We start from the raw sequence: 19,438 nt of genomic DNA on the forward strand, positions 1-19,438 counted from the left end.
TAAAATGTTTTTCGGCGTCATACGTATGATTATGACTGAAGTCAACTAGACAAGTATAAAAAGTAGCAGTATCTCGTACTATCTCACAACTTAATATGATTTCCATCTTTTGCGTAATTTTTGCGGTTCTTAGGAAATTCATGACTGCATTTATTTTGCTAACCATAATTATTTTATCATGCAGGATCACCCCCCGAAATTTGTAACACTTATTTACAACATCCTGTCTTTACTAGTATAAAGTTTTAACTAAAAATATTGTCGTATAATTAAAAAGGGTTTATTCCTTATAGCTGGTAATGAATTAGCAAACTAATGACATTTTCCACTTCTAAAAATGATATGGAAGGCGACTAAGACGTATTTAAATATCACTCTTTGCTAACTCTACATCGATTGGTATTAAGTCTTTGAGTATTTTTAAACATGGCTGTAGGTAATGAGCTGGGAGAGTCAGATAACTAGCCAATCACATTAGAACCGTCGGTCGCCTTCTTTTTAACGATCTTATTAGAGGTGGACAATTTTAGCGTTTATTTTAGGTATATATTCAGTTTGCATAAATTTATTTTAATGAACTTCATGCGAAATATCCCAAGTTCACATTCTTTCGAACGTAGAACATTATTTAAATTATATCCTAAGGTATTTTATTGCGTATAGTTATTTCTACGGGTGATATAAAGTTTTATAAATGGGGTAAATTGATTTTTTAAAACCAGAAACAAAAATGGACAGCTTTGACACGTCCTACTTTTACCATATTTTCAGTCCCCGTTCGTCCTAATAACGTTAGATTGGACTGTTATGAGTAAGAATGGGAAAACTATATTTTTTCTAAATTATTTGAAGATAAAAGTGTAGAACACTATACACATATTCCTATAACAAGTCCATCTACAGTATGTCCCTGTAGGTTGTATCCATATGGAAAACTTTTTTATTATTAATTTTACGAAAAAAGTTATTGTTTATAAAAAGTTCTGCATGGTCCAAAACCCAAGATTCAACCCTCAGATATCAAATTTAATGAATGTTATACGAGTTATGTCAAAAAGTTTGAATTTCACTCAAAAGTAGTAGCTTTATTTTTCACAATATTGAAAATTGCTATTATGAAAAGTAGTTTGGAATTAAAAATTATATTCTAATACGCAATTACATCCTTCTAATTGAAATCAAAAATTTTTGAAAAATTATGGAAACATTATTTTCAGTCATTTCAATTCTGATAACTCTGTTCTTATTAATTTTACGAAAAAAATTGGTTCTTAATAAAAAGTTCTGGATGGTTTAAAACCTAAAATACAACTATCTTATATAAAATTTTATCAATTTTATACGAGGTATGTCAAAAAAAATAAATTTAGATCAAAAGTAAAGTACCTTTCTAGTTCAGAATATTTTAATTAGAAGGATATAATTACATACTGAAAAATAGTTTTTAATTCTAAATAACTTTTCATAATAATCATTTTCGATATTTTGAAAAATAAACGTATTTTACTCGGGCGAAATTCATTATTTTTTGACATACCTCGTATAAAATTGATAAAATTTGACATAAGATGGTTGTATTTTAGGTGTTGGAGTATGCAAAACTTTTTATTAGGAATCACTTTTTTCGTAAAATTAATAATAAAAGAGTTATCTGAATTGAAATAACTGAAAATAATGTTAGTTATCCATGATTAAAAAAAATTCAATTAGAAGGATATAGTTGCATACTAAAATATATTTTTTAATTTCAAACAACTTTTCATAATGGCAATTTTCAATATTATGAAAAATAAAGCTACTTTACTCTTGAGTGAAATTCAAACTTTTTGACGTGCCTCGTATAATATTCAAAAAAATTGATATTTGATGGTTAAATCTTAGGTTTTGGAACTTGCTGAGCTTTTTATGAAGAATAACTTTTTTTCGTTAAATTAATAATAAAAGAGTTTTCCATATGGTTACAGCTTACAGGGGCATACTGTATAACGTTAAGTAAAGTTATAATAGGCAACAAAAATGGCAAGGGAAAAGCACTTGGCTCGATGAAGTGGGTGCTAAAGTTCTAAAGGTTTAGAGGAAAAATGGAAGTAAAGCGTTGTGTGACCTCTTTAATACAATTAAAATTTAAGATACCTAGATATTACCAAATGATTGGCTTAAGTCGACATTTGTCACCATATCAAAAAAATTTCATGCAAGGATATGAAGTGATTATCGGACAATAAATCTGATGCATCACGTTTTGACGATCTTCCTGGGAATAGTACATATTATATTATAGTCTCCTGTGTTATTCCGCTTACTCGACTTTGAGATTATAGCAGGGTAGTCGCTATATCTAGGGCCTACGGTATACAAGAAAAGTAACAGGGCCAGTACTACGCTTCAACCGCCTATTACCTACCCCTGGTTTTACCCAAGGTACTCATTCTTATTCAGGCTGAGTCGACCTGGGGCCTATAGACATTTAAAAAATGTCTAGCTGTTCTCGCCATAAAGTAATATATAACACCATATTAATAAAATACATATAGGTACACAATATTAGAGGAGAGATTTTTTGCAGTACTTACTCGATTAGTATTTTGGTTTAGTATCGGAACTTTCGATCCAAGGGTCAGGCGCTCTTACCACTGAGCCACAGAGGGGGTTGAAGTTATACTTCTTTAATCGCGATTGAGAAGAATATTGAGAGTAAATTTTTATAAAAACGACCGTATGAACTACGCGCACAGAGGCAGTATGAAATTAGCTGCCAAATCTTTTAAGGTACGTATGTATTAGTTCAAATAATGTGTGAAAAAATATATTGGTGTTTTTAGTAAATACAGTCGGAAAAATGAAAGAATATCAATGAACGATCATATCAAGCACATATTTTGGATTTACTGCTTTTTCAAATAACAAACGAGAGAGATTGATTATTATTAAGTGCTGTCTACAAAGCAAAAACGTTATCCAAGACATACGCAGTTACATATTTAGAATTGACAGAGTGAGACGGCGATACAATTGTTCAACGTAGTTATATTAATTTAGTAGAAAATTTAAACTCACACTTGACTATTTCTGTACTTCTAATGTCATTCTTAGAAAAACATTCAACATTAGTAGAGATAATGACTGTATAAACTACTATTCGAGTAATCGTGCTGGTCAATTATAATCTGACAGATTCAATTTCTGTCACTTTGACAGTGAAACTGGGTTAGGTTCGGTAGAGTTTATAAATTTTAATAATCAGTCGTATTTACTTGAATAAACTCAGTTCTTTTAAAAGCTATTTTGATATTATATTGTATTTTTGGTTTGGTAAGTATTTATTTATTTAAAATAAGTTAATAAAATGTGTAAGTAATCATCTGTCAATATGGTTAACTTCTGTCTATGAGTTTGCCAAATGTGTACATATTACGCTGACTTTTCCATCATAGTGTATAAAATTACAGATTAGTATACTTTTACGAATTAACATTTATTTGCAGATAATGTCTGAAAAATGATCTGGATACCAAAATGATCTGAATTCATTAAGTTTACTTTCATTTAAGAATCAATGATTTAAGTCACTAAGGGCCGGTTGTTCGAACGCTAATCAGCATTGATCACTATCAAATACTTAATTACTGTCACAACTGTCAATGTCAACTTTGGTTGAGTTGCCGAAAACATAATTATTGTTGACAATTATGAAATTAGTTAATCAATTATGTTAATAATTATTATGTTAATTGACTAACTAATCTCATAATTATAATTAGCTATGTTTTCAGCAACCCAACTAAAGTTGACATTGACAGTTGTGACATTATTAAATATTTGATAGTGATCAATGTTGATTAGCGTTCGAACAACCGGCCCTTAATGCAGCTGACATAAACGACATTTTTTAAATTCCTGTTACTATTTACGTCCGGCAACTTTAACATGGAGAAATGCATAATACTATATTTGCTTACTCATTATTTTTGTATTATTAATCTATATCAAATAATTAATTACGGTAGTAAAAGTAACATTTATTACCAATAAATATATAGGTATTATCAGGAAAAGAATAACATCACAAAAATTTTTTGACACATTTACATAGCGAAAAATCGGACGGTGGGGTAGTAGTCACATCCATTTTTTTACAGTATTACCTTAGTTTAGACGTTGTTTTGACTAGAAATTTTTGCTTTGATTCGTATGCATACCATCGATGACGCATGGGTATTCTTTCATTTTTCCTACTGTACATTTATTATAATTTTTGTGTCTTTGGATTTGTCTTCCGATAAGTATTAAAATGTGATGAAGAAATATTAAAAAGCAATCTTAATATTCTTTGTACAATCTGTAAAGTAATTCATATTAATATCAATTTCACGGCTATAGCACACTGACGTACAAGGTTACTGCGGTTAAACGTTGGATGGGTTACCGCTTTGTGAACATCTTTTTTCTTACAATTTTTTAATTTTCGGTGTTGTTTTAATAAAATTTTGTTGGAAAGTAGTAAGTATAAAAATTAGTTTAATATTTAAATAAAATACAAATAAACTATTTAAAGTGTATTTATTTCGTTGAAATCATATACCTATATGATAGTAATAGAAGGGTAACTTCTTAGGTGCTTACAAAGTACACACGCATTCATTTTTTTGTAATCGCCATCGTGAGAGTTGCCATATTTGCGAAACTTATTAGAGTAAATAAAAAAAAATGTGTGCGTACTTTGTACGCACGTAAGAATTTATACTTCTATTATATGATTTCAACGAAATAAATATATTTTAAACAGTTTATTTTTATTTTATTTAAATATTCAACTAATTTTAATGCTTAACACTTCCCAAAAAATTAAAAAATAATAGGTATGGTCTGGATTTGAACCCAAGACCTCTCAATCTCTAAGCGAATGGCCTGCCAATAACGCTACGAGTTCCCTGTTTGTATAGTTTCTCGGACATAATGACAATTCAGGGTAACAAACAGACGAAATGAAGTATAATAAATACAGGGTGATCAACTTCTGTGACAAAGTTCAATATATCTGTTATTATAAAATATATGAAAAAAAGTTGTTAATAAAAGTTTTAGACACCTTTAATGTACGCATTTTAAAATTAGTGAGAAATATACTGGGTCCTCCATAACACGGTGCCAAACTAAAGTTATGTTTTTTTTTTAAATGGAACACCCTGTATTTTATTCAAAATCTGGTTTCTCTACATTTTTCTGATTAAAAAGATAAAACACTTGTCTAGGGTTATACTGAGTGTTTCAAAGTTATGAGCACTTTTATCAAAAATCATACTGATTTGATCGCCCTGTATGATTCTAACAGTATAATATAAACTTATTTTTTTACTGCTGTTGACTGTCAATATTAAAGTAGTTTTGCAACAACGTACAATTTTTTTATCACTACACAAATTGTATACAGGGTAAGTCAAAATGCAAATAACAAATAAAAGATTTTCTTCATATTTTTAAATGGAACACCCTGTATTTTAGATTACCACCGAAAAGTTCTTTCATTATACTTGCATATCTTTTAAATATTCCCTATACCCAAAGTTATTAATTTTTGAGATATTTTAGTTTTATTGTTGATAACTCATAGATACGTTTATTACAGTAAATTAATTACCCTTAATATTAGGAACCTCCAATGAGTTTGTTAATGATAATTAAAATTAGACTGCATTTCATTTTTTCTCCAATTTTATGGTAAATTCTATACAATAACGACAATTTTATATTTACTAACAAAATTATATTAATTTTCCGCGAAGAAATGGGAACTATAAATTGCTGAAAGTTCTTGTTTAAGGTCGCTTTGAAATAATTGACACAAGAACTCTCAGATGTAAGATTTTAATTATCTGTACGTTTTTACTTTTGTTATTGATTATAATTGTTTGCCATATTTTTATAATTGTTACCTAACAATGAATTTTAGTCGTGAAGAAATGACAGACATGATATGGATTTTAGGAGAGTGTTTCAAAAACTCATTAGTTGCCACAAGAATTTATAAGGAACGGTGTCCATAGCGTCAACAACCAAATAAAAGAGTATTTGACATCTTATTAGAGAGGTTTAATCGTACTGGTTCTGTTTATGAAGCAAAGGAATAAACAGAAATCACTATTATGGATGAAAATGAATTAAATGTTTTACTGCCTGTTACAGAAAATCCTCATACAAGTATTCAAAATATTACAAGAGAGCAAGATATAAGTTATGGATCTATCCAAAACATACTCAAGAAAAACAACATGCACCCATATCATATACAATTACATCAGGAACATTTTGGGGATGATTTCGAACGAAGAGTACAAGTTTGTCAATGGTCACAAAAACAAATAGTTATACTGAGAGATTTTTTGAGTTTGTCCTTTTTTTGGAGACGAGGCAACATTCCACAAAAATGGTAGTGTAAACAGACACAATTTTCATTATTATTCCACAAAAAATCCGTACTCTGCTCAGGCACATAGTCAAACGAGATGGTCCTTAAATGTTTGGGGTGGAATCATAGGCAATTACGTTATAGGTCCTTGTTTCTTTGAGGAATCGGTAAATGGTGAGGTTTATTTAAATTTTCTAGTGAATCATTTACCTATTCTACTTGAAAATGTACCCTTAAACATCCGCCAACATATGTGGTACCTTCACGACGGAGCCCCTGCTCACCACAACGCACTTGTCAACGGTGAACTCGATGAACTATTTCCTGAAAGATGGATAGGAAGAGATGGGCCAGTTCACTGGCCACCCAGATCACCAGAATTAAACGAAGGTGACTTCTTTTTTTGGGGTTATTAAAGACGTAGTGTATAGGGCACCACCAACAATAGTTGACGATATGAAAATAAGGATTCAAAACGCCTTTCAAAGTGTCACACAACAAATGCTTACAAACATCAATAGGTCTTTCGAAACTCGTCTCCAGGCTTGTGTAGACGTTATGGGAGGACGTTTTTTATAAACGATTTGAATTCAGCAAATTGACTTATAGGATTATTACTTTCGAGTACTTTTGTACATATTTGCAGCGGCATGAACTTTTGATTTACTTTCCCTTTCCCTTTTCCTTGTTCGCCTTCTTTTTGCTCTGACGTTGTATACATATTGTTTGCAAAATTTTTAATTTTTTAATTTTTTTAGTGTGTACTTAATAACTGTAAAATTATATTAAGTAGTATAACTCACGCCATTTACTTGGTGTCTGTTTCTGTTTTTGTTTTGACTGTAGTTTTTTATTATTTTTTGTTTTTTATTGTATTTTTTATTTTGTATAAGCTTTGTCCACAAATTGGTAAAATTTTATGACAATAAAGCATACGTTACTTATTTTGAACACCTTTTATAACATAAGAAGTACGTTGAACATTTTTTTTTATTTAATTTAGTACTTTTAATAAATTTTAATAAATTAAAGTATTGTTATTAATAACTAAGTAATACATGTTGTTATCAACAATAAAACTAAAATATCTCGAAAACTAATAACTTTAGGTATAGGGAATATTTAAAAGATATGTAAGTATAGTGATGGAACTTTTCGATAATAATTTAAAATACAGGGTGTTCCATTTAAAATTATGAAGAAAACCTTTTATTTACATTTTGACTTACCCTGTATACAATTTGTGTAGTTATAAAAAAATTGTACATTGTTGCAAAACTACTTTAATATTGACAGTCAAAAGCATTAAAAAAATAAGTTTATATTACACTGTTAGAAACATACAGGGCGATCAAATCAGTATGATTTTTTAATAAAAGTGCTTGTAACTTTTAAACACTCAATATAACCTTAGACAAGTGTAATATTTCTAGAATCAGAAAAATGTATAACAACCAGATTTTTAATAAAATACAGGGTGTTCCATTTAAAAAAACATAACTTTGGTTTGGCACCGTGTTATGGAGGACCCTGTATATTTCTCACTGATTTTAAAATGTGTACATTAAAGGTGTCTATAACTTTTATTAACAACTTTTTTTCATAATATATTGTATAATAACAGATATATTGGACTTTGTCACAGAAGTTGATCACCCTGTATAAAAATGTTTTAATAATACTTATCTTACTCCCGAAGAAGACAAATCCAAAGACACAAAAATTATAATAAGTATATTTACTGAAAACAGTAATATATTCTTTTGACATCTTTTTTTGCACTGATATATACATAACTTGAAAGATTTAGCAACTAACGCCATACTGTCTGCGTGCGCATGCGCGCAGAATAATAAAAATTCACTCCTAATCGCGCCTAAAGAAGTATAACTTTAAAAAAACAGTTCAAAAATTTATTATCTAACATGAAAATGAAAATTTTCTGATAATTAAAACTATATTTCGAAAAATTGTTTTAAATTTGTTTCCGCTCCTGAACTGAGAAACACAGTTGGAGCAATATGACGCTGATAGAATACTATAATGCGGTTAATTGAAAATAAGTAATCCTATCAAGTGTAATTGCGGAAAGTTACACAGTAATTTGAGCATCGATCGCTTTAAATTATATTTCAATTATAATTAAGTTCAATGATTTCAGGATAAATATAATTGATCATAGAGCACAAAGATAGTGCAAATATTTTATGCTAGGGGAGCCCAAGCGGGGATTTTTGCAGATACTCGAGCGCGTCAGATTTTCATATGGGGAGAAACCTGGTACCCTGCAGGTGTACCTCTACCATATATTGGCTATTAACACAGGGAAGTTCGTTAAGGGGCCCAAAAACAAATCTATCCTTAAAAATAATCGAAATTGTCAGATTAAGATAAGGTAAGTTAATCCGGGAACAGTCGCGGCGGCGTGAGAAAAATCTCTCATTTTATTCTTTTCCATGAGAACTTGATAAAAATTTTTTCCACATTGCTTTCCACCCGTACCTCGAGGAAGATCGTAGTAATGCGTGGAATTTTTTTTTATTTTTTTATTCTTTTATTTTTTGTTGTGGAACTTATGGCTTTCGTGAGAACCAATTAGCTTTAAAATTGTTAGAAATATATATTTTTAACATAAAGGCGGGTATATAGGGTGAGGCAGATAACTGGCCTATTAGAAATATCTCGAGAACTAAAGGCAACAGAATCATGAAAATTGGAATAAAGGGGTTTTGAAGGATGATCTATTAAATGAAAGTATTTTCATCTCTTTGCAACTTCCGGTTATACCGGAAGTTGCTTATAACTTCGTTTTTTTAAATGGGACACCCTGTATATTTTTACATTTTTGGATTCTCTTCGATGTCTTCTTTCTTAAAATATGAAGTTTTGTAATATTATACAGGGTATTAAAAGATAATTACGTTTTTTTATTAATTTCGTAGCAACATTCACACCCTGTAGAATTGTAGTAGTTTGACATCTAAAACTCTACTTACATTCAAATGATTTTTAATATACTCGTACTATTGTTAAGAATCATTAGTATAGCTAAATTTTTAATTTTAGTATACAGGGTTGGTCGAAACTCGGAATGAGTATTTTCTGAGTTTTTTTAAATGGAACACCCTGTATTTTTGTATTGTAGTGAAATGATATTTTATAGTACTTTTTTATTTCTTAAGCATTCCCTATACCTAACTGCTTTAATTTGTGAGTTATTGGTGATTCAAGCTAAACATTAATTGCATCAAAAAATACGTAAAATTTTATTAGGTTGGCCGTGAAAATACTCAATCCCAAATCATTTTTCAGAAATAAATACATATTAATCCAGACTGGTCCTTAAAATTACCAATAATGGTTTAGCTATCAAAATACCTACGTAGTTAAGATTGTTGGTGCGATTAACAATTAAGCACAAATTAAAGCAGTTAGGTATAGGGAATGCTTAAGAAATAAAAAAGTACCATAAAATATCATTTCATTACAATACTAAAATACAGGGTGTTCGATTTAAGAAAACTCAGAAAATACTCATTCCGAGTTTCGACCAACCCTGTATACTAAAATTAAAAATTTAGCTATACTAATGATTCTTAACAATAGTAGAGTATATTAAAAATCATTTGAACGTAAGTAGAGTTTTAGATGTCAAACTACTACAATTCAAAAAAACGTAATTATATTTTAAAATACCCTGTATAATATTACAAAACCTCATATTTTAAGAAAGAAGACATCGAATAGAATCCAAAAATTTAAAAATATACAGGGTGTCCCATTTAAAAAAACGAAGTTATAAGCAACTTCCGGTATAACCGGAAGTTGCAAAGAGATGAAAATATTTTCATTTAATAGATCATCCTTTAAAACCCCTTTATTCCAATTTTCATGATTCTGTTGCCTTTAGTTCTCGAGATATTTATAATAGGCCCTTTATTTGCCTCACCCTGTACATATGCGCTCTGCTCGGGGTGCGAGCCGCTCGCGCGCAGCATATTTGTTATATTAATACGTGTTTTCAAGTGGCACACAAACGACTCGCACACGGCTCACCACGATCTAACTTCTGTCGGCTTTTCAACAAATGCTTTGATGGTTCGCAATACGTATTTGGACGGGTTTGCGAGTGGTTTGTTGGTTTTGGGGCGCCTGAGTTGAATATTTGTTAGTAATGGAGTGGTCGGCAGGAAATATCAAACTTATTGATGTTTACCGTGGAAAATGAAAATGAGATGATGATATTGAATATATTTAAACATGTTAGCTTGCAACCCCCAACTTGAAACCTACTTGCAACCTACTTGCAACCAACTTGCAACCAACTTACAACCAACTTGCAACCAACTTGCAACCAACTTGCAACCAACTTGCAACCAACTTGCAACCAACTTGCAGCCAACTTGCAACTCGACTTGCAACCAATCGGAATGAAACCAAACACTTCTCGATGAGAATAGGAGAAGCTACTCCCGACGTCGGCCGATATCGGATCTGATCTGATCGGAGAAAAACGGATTCAATGTAGGCACCCACATTTAATACTAATTATCTACAATTACTAAATGTTCGTAAGTTTCCTCTGGATCGCGGAAGGTTCGTCAAAATGAAAAATTTTAACGAACATTAACCGAGCCACAAACGCGCGGCGCTCACACGGCGCGGATATGTATCTCCGCCTTAACAAGTAAATAAAAATATCATAAAATTGAAAGATTTTAATTCGTGTTTAAATCTATATGTATTGTGAAATTTTTTCTCTACGCGCGAGTACTTACGTTACAAAAGTGAGCGCGACTGCTCTCGGGTTAAGTACATGCAAAAGAGTGTATATTTCAAAAATCTGACGATCTGAGCGGGGCGTAAGGAAGTGGGTGAGTCAAAAATTTCACAAACAGAAGCGAATATTTCCCAAAACGAACAGACCCGAAACGTCAGATATTTCCCGAAACGTCAGATCGAAAAACTAAAAAATACGTCTTCAATATTTTTCAAAAATCTCAATATTTCGCAAAATGAACATCAGATCGAAAAACTGCAAAATACACTTTCAAAATGTTTATGAAAAATCTATCGAAAGGTACCAAACACGACCCCCCCACGAAGATGGGGTGGGGGGTTACTTTAAAATCTTAAATGGGACCCCCAATTTTTATTGCAGATTTGGATTCTTTGCGGAAAAATAAGCAACTTTTATTCCAAACATTTTTTCGAATTATGGATAGATGGCGCTATAATCGGAAAAAACGATTGTTGGAAATGAAAAATTAAATCAAAAGATGGAAAGTCTCCATTAAAATGGAAAATTTAAGTTAACCTTTTTTTGGTTTTAGGACCTAATAATCAACCCAATAGGTCCCTGTAACGCTCGAGTGAATGCAAATTTAGCATACTTTGATTTTTGTTGCCTATCTTGTTTATATTTCGGAAAAAACTTTTAAACTTTTGTTTTTATTAATTATTTTAGCTATTTCTCTTGTACTGTTTTCTCTTATGACTGTTCAGATTTATCGGTGGATATCTTTATTTAATTCCTTCAATGTTGTGTAGTTGGAGTCGTATTTTTCCGTCATCTGTCTTCTCTTACTCATTGGCTCTTTGGTGTTTTAGCTTAATTTTTCTTTATGGTCATGACAGTCGGACAGCACTCCTTTTCTGTTTCTTTTAGTGCCTTCGATATTACATTATTTTTGTTCAGTATCTTTTATTTCGTTGTCTAGAAGTCTCGTTTTTGTCTGGTTAGTGTATCTTCATACAGACCGTTCATTTCTGGAGGATTCCATTTTTTCTTTCTTGTTTTTAAGATCATCTTGGTTTTTTCTAAGTTGACATTTAATCGTACCTTTGCTTTAAATTTTTTTGAGTAATTCAATGTCTTTAATTAGGTTCTTCTTTTCTTTTTGTTATCATAAAATCTATCTCATTTTTGACACTGCTTTCTGGGCTTATGCATGTACATTTACGCTGACGCTTTTTATAAAAAAAAATAATTTGATCTGTTTTTCTGGTGTAAAAAGTTGAGCAGTCTTTGCCCTCGTTCATTTTAATTTGAGTAGATTTTTAGAGTATTTAATTTGAGCAGATTATAAATCCAAACAAATAAATACATTTTTACAAATCCTATTGTTCACTTCTCCGTTAATCATTTTGTAATTTTTTTTCTGTAGAGAATAAAGCAGATAAGATTATACATTAAGTAACCTCATTTATCATTTTTGTAGACGATCAAAAAATTAAGTGCTAATCCTTTTATCTTTGCCTAAAAACGTTTCGTCCCGAGATAATTATTATCAATCAGCTTAAGCTTCAATTCAATTTTTTTGGAGTAATTCTCTAAGAAGCCTTTTAGACTACATCGAACCGGACAAAAAATTTAGCTCCTGTCGATAAAATTAAGATTATGGAAATTCCAAAAATGAAATTACGTTTGACAAATCCTGTAACTCGTGGTAAAACATTATGCTAATTTTGCTGTCGATGTCGGGCCCATTTTTCACTCTTGAAGCGAATTTTCTTGCACGTCTCTTGAAATATCGTTCTGATAAACTGAGTACGTGTAACAAAATTTTACTTTATGCAAAAATATTGGAAATTGAAAAGATACATTTTCTATTTTAAAGTTTATGGAGCGTTTAGATATTGTAATAGTAACGGCGTCTCATACTTTGGATGAGGTAGTTTTCGAACTAATCTTTTTAACTCATGAATGGCCAACCGTTGGGATAATTTAAAAATGTGTAAATAAAGTTCTTATATTTTTATATAAACAAATATTTCAAAAATGAATAACCATTTTCAATTTCATTGCAACACGAAACTACAGCCGCATCTTATTCTAGTTCAGTCAGAGAGCGCAGCAAGCACCTCTACCGATTTCGAAACTTATTAGTCTCTCATCAGGCGGCACATATGCTGCTCTCTCTGACCCAACCAGGACAAACCCCGGCGTGCAGTTACGGACTGCAACTAACTAAATGGCAGGGATGTCCTAGCGGCAACTGCTAGCAAAAGACTAAGTTGTCAATCTAATAGCACATAAAATAATACCAAATATATTACTTTACATCCCACCAGATTGAAAACAATAGGAACCTGCTCTGGTTACACCTCCGAGGCTTCTAAAATTTGCAAGCCGTAACGGATGCGAACATGTCGAATCACAAAACAAACGGAATATTACCCCAGGTGGGTAGAGATAACAACTCACAGTCCCACACACCGACAAACCAGTCCGCCTCAAGGATTTTGGGGGAGGCAAACATTCGACTAAACTAAACGTAGTTACATATAACATCAGATCCATGAATGAAGACACTAAACTCCACGAATTAGAAGAAGAACCAACTTATATAAAATGGGATGTCATCGGTCTGTCAGAGATAAGAAGAAAAGGAGAACAAAAAAATACTATTAAACTCGGGAAACATGCTGCGCTACAAAGGTAATGAAGATAACACCAACAACGGAGTTGGTTTTATAATAAACAAGATAATCGTTAGATACATACAATCCACCAAGGGTATATCAGACAGAGTAGCCTACATTATGCTTAAATTAAAAAGAACGTCGTTGAAAACTATACAAGTATACGCACCAACAAGCACATATAAAGATGAAGATATTGAAAACTTCTACGAAGAAATAACACTCGCTGTGGAAGAAAAGAAAACTAAATTGACGCTAATAATTGGAGACTTCAATGTCACATTAGGGGGAAGAATAGACGAAGACGAACACAGAATAGGACAATATGGATACGGCGAAAGAAATAATAGACGACATACATTAATGAACTACTTGGAGGAAAGACAACTTTTTGCTATGAACTCGTTTTTTAACAAAAAACCGCAAAGAAAATGGACATGGATAAGTCCCAACGGCAATACTAAAAACGAAATAGATTACATCCTTACAACACAAAAAGCATTCATCAATGATGTTACAGTACTGAATCGTTTCTCAACCGGTAGTGATCATAGAGCCAAACTCAGCATTAATAGCCAATTCGAAACAAAAAAGAAAATGGAAAATAGATCGAAACTAGATATGGGATAACTTAAGAAAGCAAAAGAGGAATATAAACAAAAAATAAGGGAAAGTATACCAGCCACTAGAGATTTGAAAAACAAAAATATCGATGAAATAAATCAGATATTAACAGATACATTAGCAAAGGCGGGAAAAGAGGTAGCACAAACAAGAATAAAAAAGGAAAACTATATATCCCAGGAAACAAAAAACCTCATGAGCAAAAGAAAAACATTAATAGAACAAGATAAGGGAAACACAGTAGATTACAAAGAGGTAAACAAAGCTATCAGAAGGAACATCAAGGAAAGTCAAAGGAGAGTACAGGAAGAAAAAATAGAAAAAACCATTGAACAAAATAAAAATATGAAGTGCTTAAAACCATAGCTTGGAAGCATACAGATTAATAGTATAAAGAACAAAGAAGGCATAGAGACCAATAATATAGAAGAAATTATACAAATAACACAAGAATATTATAAAAACCTCTACAATACAAAACAGAAACCAATACAAGAAATCCTTAAGCAATTACAAATAAAAATAAAAAATGTCAATTCCGACTTACAACCAGAAATCAGTAAGAATGAGATACAAAGAGCACTCAAGGAGATGAAGAATAATAAATCGCCATGAAAAGACGGGATAACTGTAGAAATGCTAAAAAATGGTGGGAAAACAACTAGAGAAGTTTTGTACACACTTATGAATAAAATATTAATGACAAAACAAATACCCAACACTTGGAACGAAGCAGTAACATTGTTACTATTTAAGAAAGCACATAAAAAGGATCTACAGGATTACAGACCCATAACTTTACTAAATGTGATGTACAAACTATTAACCAAGATATTAACAAACAGATTAACAACTAAATTAGATGGATACCAGGCAAGAGAACAAGCTGGATTTAGAAAGAGCTTCAGTACAAGTGACCACCTTTTAACAATGAAGATATTAATCGAAAAAGCTAACGAATATCATATCCCGCTATACATGGCATTTATTGACTTCGAAAAACTATTTGATAGTGTGGAACACTGGGCAATAAAGAATTCCCTACAAAACAGCAGAATAGACTACATATATACCGACTTAATTACAAATATATATAATAAGGCAACAACAACTATTAAGCTAATGAAACAAACGGAGCCTATTAAAATAAACCGAGGAGTAGGACAAGGAGATACCATCTCGCCCAAGCTATTCAATCAAGCGCTAGAAGATGTGTTCAAACAACTGCACTGGGATGGTTTGGGTATAAACATAAACGGGCAATATCTGAATCAATTACAATATGCTGATGATATTGTATTAATAGCATGAGAAATTATTTGTATGTATTAATATCTAACGTTCTATATCCTGTTTTTATAATCTAATAAAGAATAATTTTACCTGAACAGAATGATTTATTTCGACGTATGTAATATCACTTTATTTTTAAGAAATGTAACTTAATTCTAAATATACAATTATTTCTGCGAAATATATTTCTTAACATTAAATACATTAATTATTAATGGTAAGATAACAATATTCCTTACTAAGAAATATTATTTCTGAGAAAGAAGAGTTTTGTAATGCCAAGAAAATATATTCTTATGACAAGTATAATTTCTTTCTGATAAATGGGTTTGCAGTTTGCAAGAAAGTGTTAGTTCAATCATGTTTAAGATATATTTCTTTGGGTTAATTAAAATTTATTTGAAATATTTTAGAAAATTATATCTTACATACAAAGATATATTTCTAAGGCAATATGCCAAGTCGATCTTTCTTAAATATTAATAAAGTTTCTTTATGTCAACAATTTTTTTCTCTCGGTGCAGAAAGAAGTGAAGAATTACAAATAATGATGGAAGAACTAGATAGAGAATCGACAAAGATAGGACTGAAGATGAATTACAGTAAAACAAAAACCATGACCAATCAACAAGAAGAACTAGTAATTACAGTGGCACAAACAAGAATAGAACAAGTATACCGAGAGAACAATTTCTTTTCTCCTAAAACACCGATTTCTTTGAGCAATATTTCTTAAAAGTTAACATATCCTATTAACTTAAACATACCGGTTCACATACACCGAGAGAAAAAAATTCTTGACATAAAGAAACTTTATTAATATTTAAGAAAGATCGACTTGGCATATTGCCTAAGAAATATATCTTTGTATGTAAGATATAATTTTCTAAAATATTTTAAATAAATTCTACTATAGCCAAAGAAATATATCTTAAACATGATTGAACTATCACTTTCTGGCAAACTTCAAACCCATTTATCAGAAAGAAATTACACTTGATGTTAATTAATTTTATTAGTCATAAAAATACATTTTCTACACATTACAAAACTATTCTTTCTGAGCAATAATATTTCTTAGTAAGGAATATTATTATTTTACTATTAATAATTAATGTATTTAATGTTAAGAAATATATTTCGCAGAGATAAGCGTATATTTAGAGTTAAGTTAATATTTCTTGAAAATAAAGTGATATTACATACGGCAAAATAAATCATTGTGTTAAGGTAAAATCATTATTTATTAATAAAACAAGATATAAAACGTTATTATTACATACAAACATTTTCTCCACTCTTAAACCACTGGCTTCTACACAACAATAAAAGGATGGAGAGGCAAATCCAACTTTCTCAAATTTTCCTTCTTTTGTTAATAGCACTTTGTATATCAGCAATTCACTAAAACAAAATCGTTATGTAGAAATAATCGTTATTTAATAAAAAAAATTTTATAAAGATATAGATATTTATTTTGAAAAATTTAGAAAATACAAAAAAAAAACAAATACACGGCCCCACATAAGAACTATTAATACTAATAATAATCAATCATATTTAGTTCAAACGTGGCATTATTTAACCTACACATATTTGTTTATTTTTTTCTTTTTGTTAATGAAATATTAATTATTTATCTGTATAATAGTAAGTCACAAAATAAGCATTGTTTAGCTAAAACAAGAGGGAAAATGCAACCAATGTAAAACATTGAAGCAGACATAATAATATGTAAGTTTCTTAATTTTTATAATCTAAAAGAGACAGCATACCTAATCATTAAGAAATTTTATTAGGGGAGAGTATTATTAGTTTACATCTAAGTCATTTAATACATATTAACTAATTCACGGTTTTCGGCAATAACATTTCTTAACCATAAACATATATTTCTTTTAGACTAACTGATTTCTTTATCTCAAATAGATTAACAGAAAACATCCTCAGCGTTGCACCCGCCATGTTTGATATAGCGTTGTATTGTATATTTTTATAGAAGACGATACATTCAAGAAACCTATTATAGTTGATACATAAGTATACACATTTTTAAAAAGGTACTTACATGTATGAAGTTCTACCATTTCTGGAAGGCCCCGCAGTTGGTTAATAACTCCTTTCTTAATATTGTTCTGAAGCTATATATTATATCATTCTGTCCCAGCTTTAAATTGTGGCATAAGTATTCCCCAGTTATAATAATAAGCTCCTTTATTTCAGAGTCCATCATTATACCTAAAAAGCATATAAAGATACTATTATGTTTCTTTTTTAACCATTCGGATACGCAACAATATTATTATTACATCTTAAATTACTCAATTTACTTTTATTTAATACCTATATATGTACGTACCTTCAAAATATCCGTTAATTTTTAAAGAACACAAATAAATCCAAGATCCATCTATATGAACATGAACATATCACGCCATCTTGACAAACATTGACGACTAAATCATAAATACTTAATCTGCGCAATTCTTTTTGTGGAAGAAAATCTCTTTGCAAGTAACATTTCGGCATTAATGACAAAGTTTTTATTTTATAACCACAGTTACTACAGAGGGTATTTCTGAAGAATTATTTCTTGCGGTTTAAAATATTTATTTGATTGCAAGAAAATTTCTTGTTCACAAATATAAATATGGATTAACTTAACATTATATTTCTTAAACTGCAAAATATTTGTAGTTTTCAATTTAAGAAATAAAAACTTTAGGATAAGAAAATTAAATGTAACCATTAATGCATTTCTTAGTATTGAAGAAATTATCTGTAAGAAATTATTGAGTTGTGTTTAAAAAACTCGTTTCTTTAAATGTGAACCGGTATGTTTAAGTTAATAGGATATGTTAACTTTTAAGAAATATTGCTCAAAGAAATCGGTGTTTTAGGAGAAAAGAAATTGTTCTCTCGGTGTATAAAGAAATGAGTTTTTTAAACACAACTCAATAATTTCTTACAGATAATTTCTTCAATACTAAGAAATGCATTAATGGTTACATTTAATTTTCTTATCCTAAAGTTTTTATTTCTTAAATTGAAAACTACAAATATTTTGCAGTATAAGAAATATAATGTTAAGTTAATGCATATTTATATTTGTGAACAAGAAATTTTCTTGCAATTAAATAAATATTTTAAACCACAAGGAATAATTCTTCAGAAATACCCTCTGTAGTAACTGTGGTTATAAAATAAAAACTTTGTCATTAATGCCGAAATGTTACTTGCAAAGAGATTTTCTTCCACAAAAGAATTGCGCAGATTAACTATTTATGATTTAGTAGTCAGTGTTTGTCAAGATGGCGTGATATGTTCATGTTCATATAGATCGATGTTGGATTTATTGGTGTACTTTAAAAATTAACGGATATTTTGAAGGTACGTACATATATAGGTATTAAATAAAAGTAAATTGAGTAATTTAAGATGTAATAATAATATTTTTGCGTATCCGAATGGTTAAAAAAGAAATATAATAGTATCTTTATATGCTTTTTAGGTATAATGATGGACGACTTTGAAATAAAGGAGCTTATTATTCTAACTTGGAAATATGCCACAATTTAAAGCTGGGACAGAATGATATAATATATAGCTTCAGAACACTATTAAGAAAGGAGTTATTAACCAACTGCGGGACCTTCCAGAACTTCATACATGTAAGTATGTATGTATACA

General features: G+C 30.3%; 1 protein-coding gene across 2 annotated transcripts in view; it reads left to right on the forward strand.

Moving 5' to 3' along the window:
- LOC126881536 (adenylate cyclase type 8) overlaps nucleotides 1-19,438 on the forward strand; it is a 1,218,021-nt gene that overhangs the window by 118,758 nt on the left and 1,079,825 nt on the right. The gene's annotated exons all lie outside the window — the stretch shown is intronic.

This window comes from Diabrotica virgifera, chromosome 3 (genome assembly GCF_917563875.1).
Source record: "Diabrotica virgifera virgifera chromosome 3, PGI_DIABVI_V3a".
Lineage (NCBI taxonomy): Eukaryota > Metazoa > Arthropoda > Insecta > Coleoptera > Chrysomelidae > Diabrotica > Diabrotica virgifera.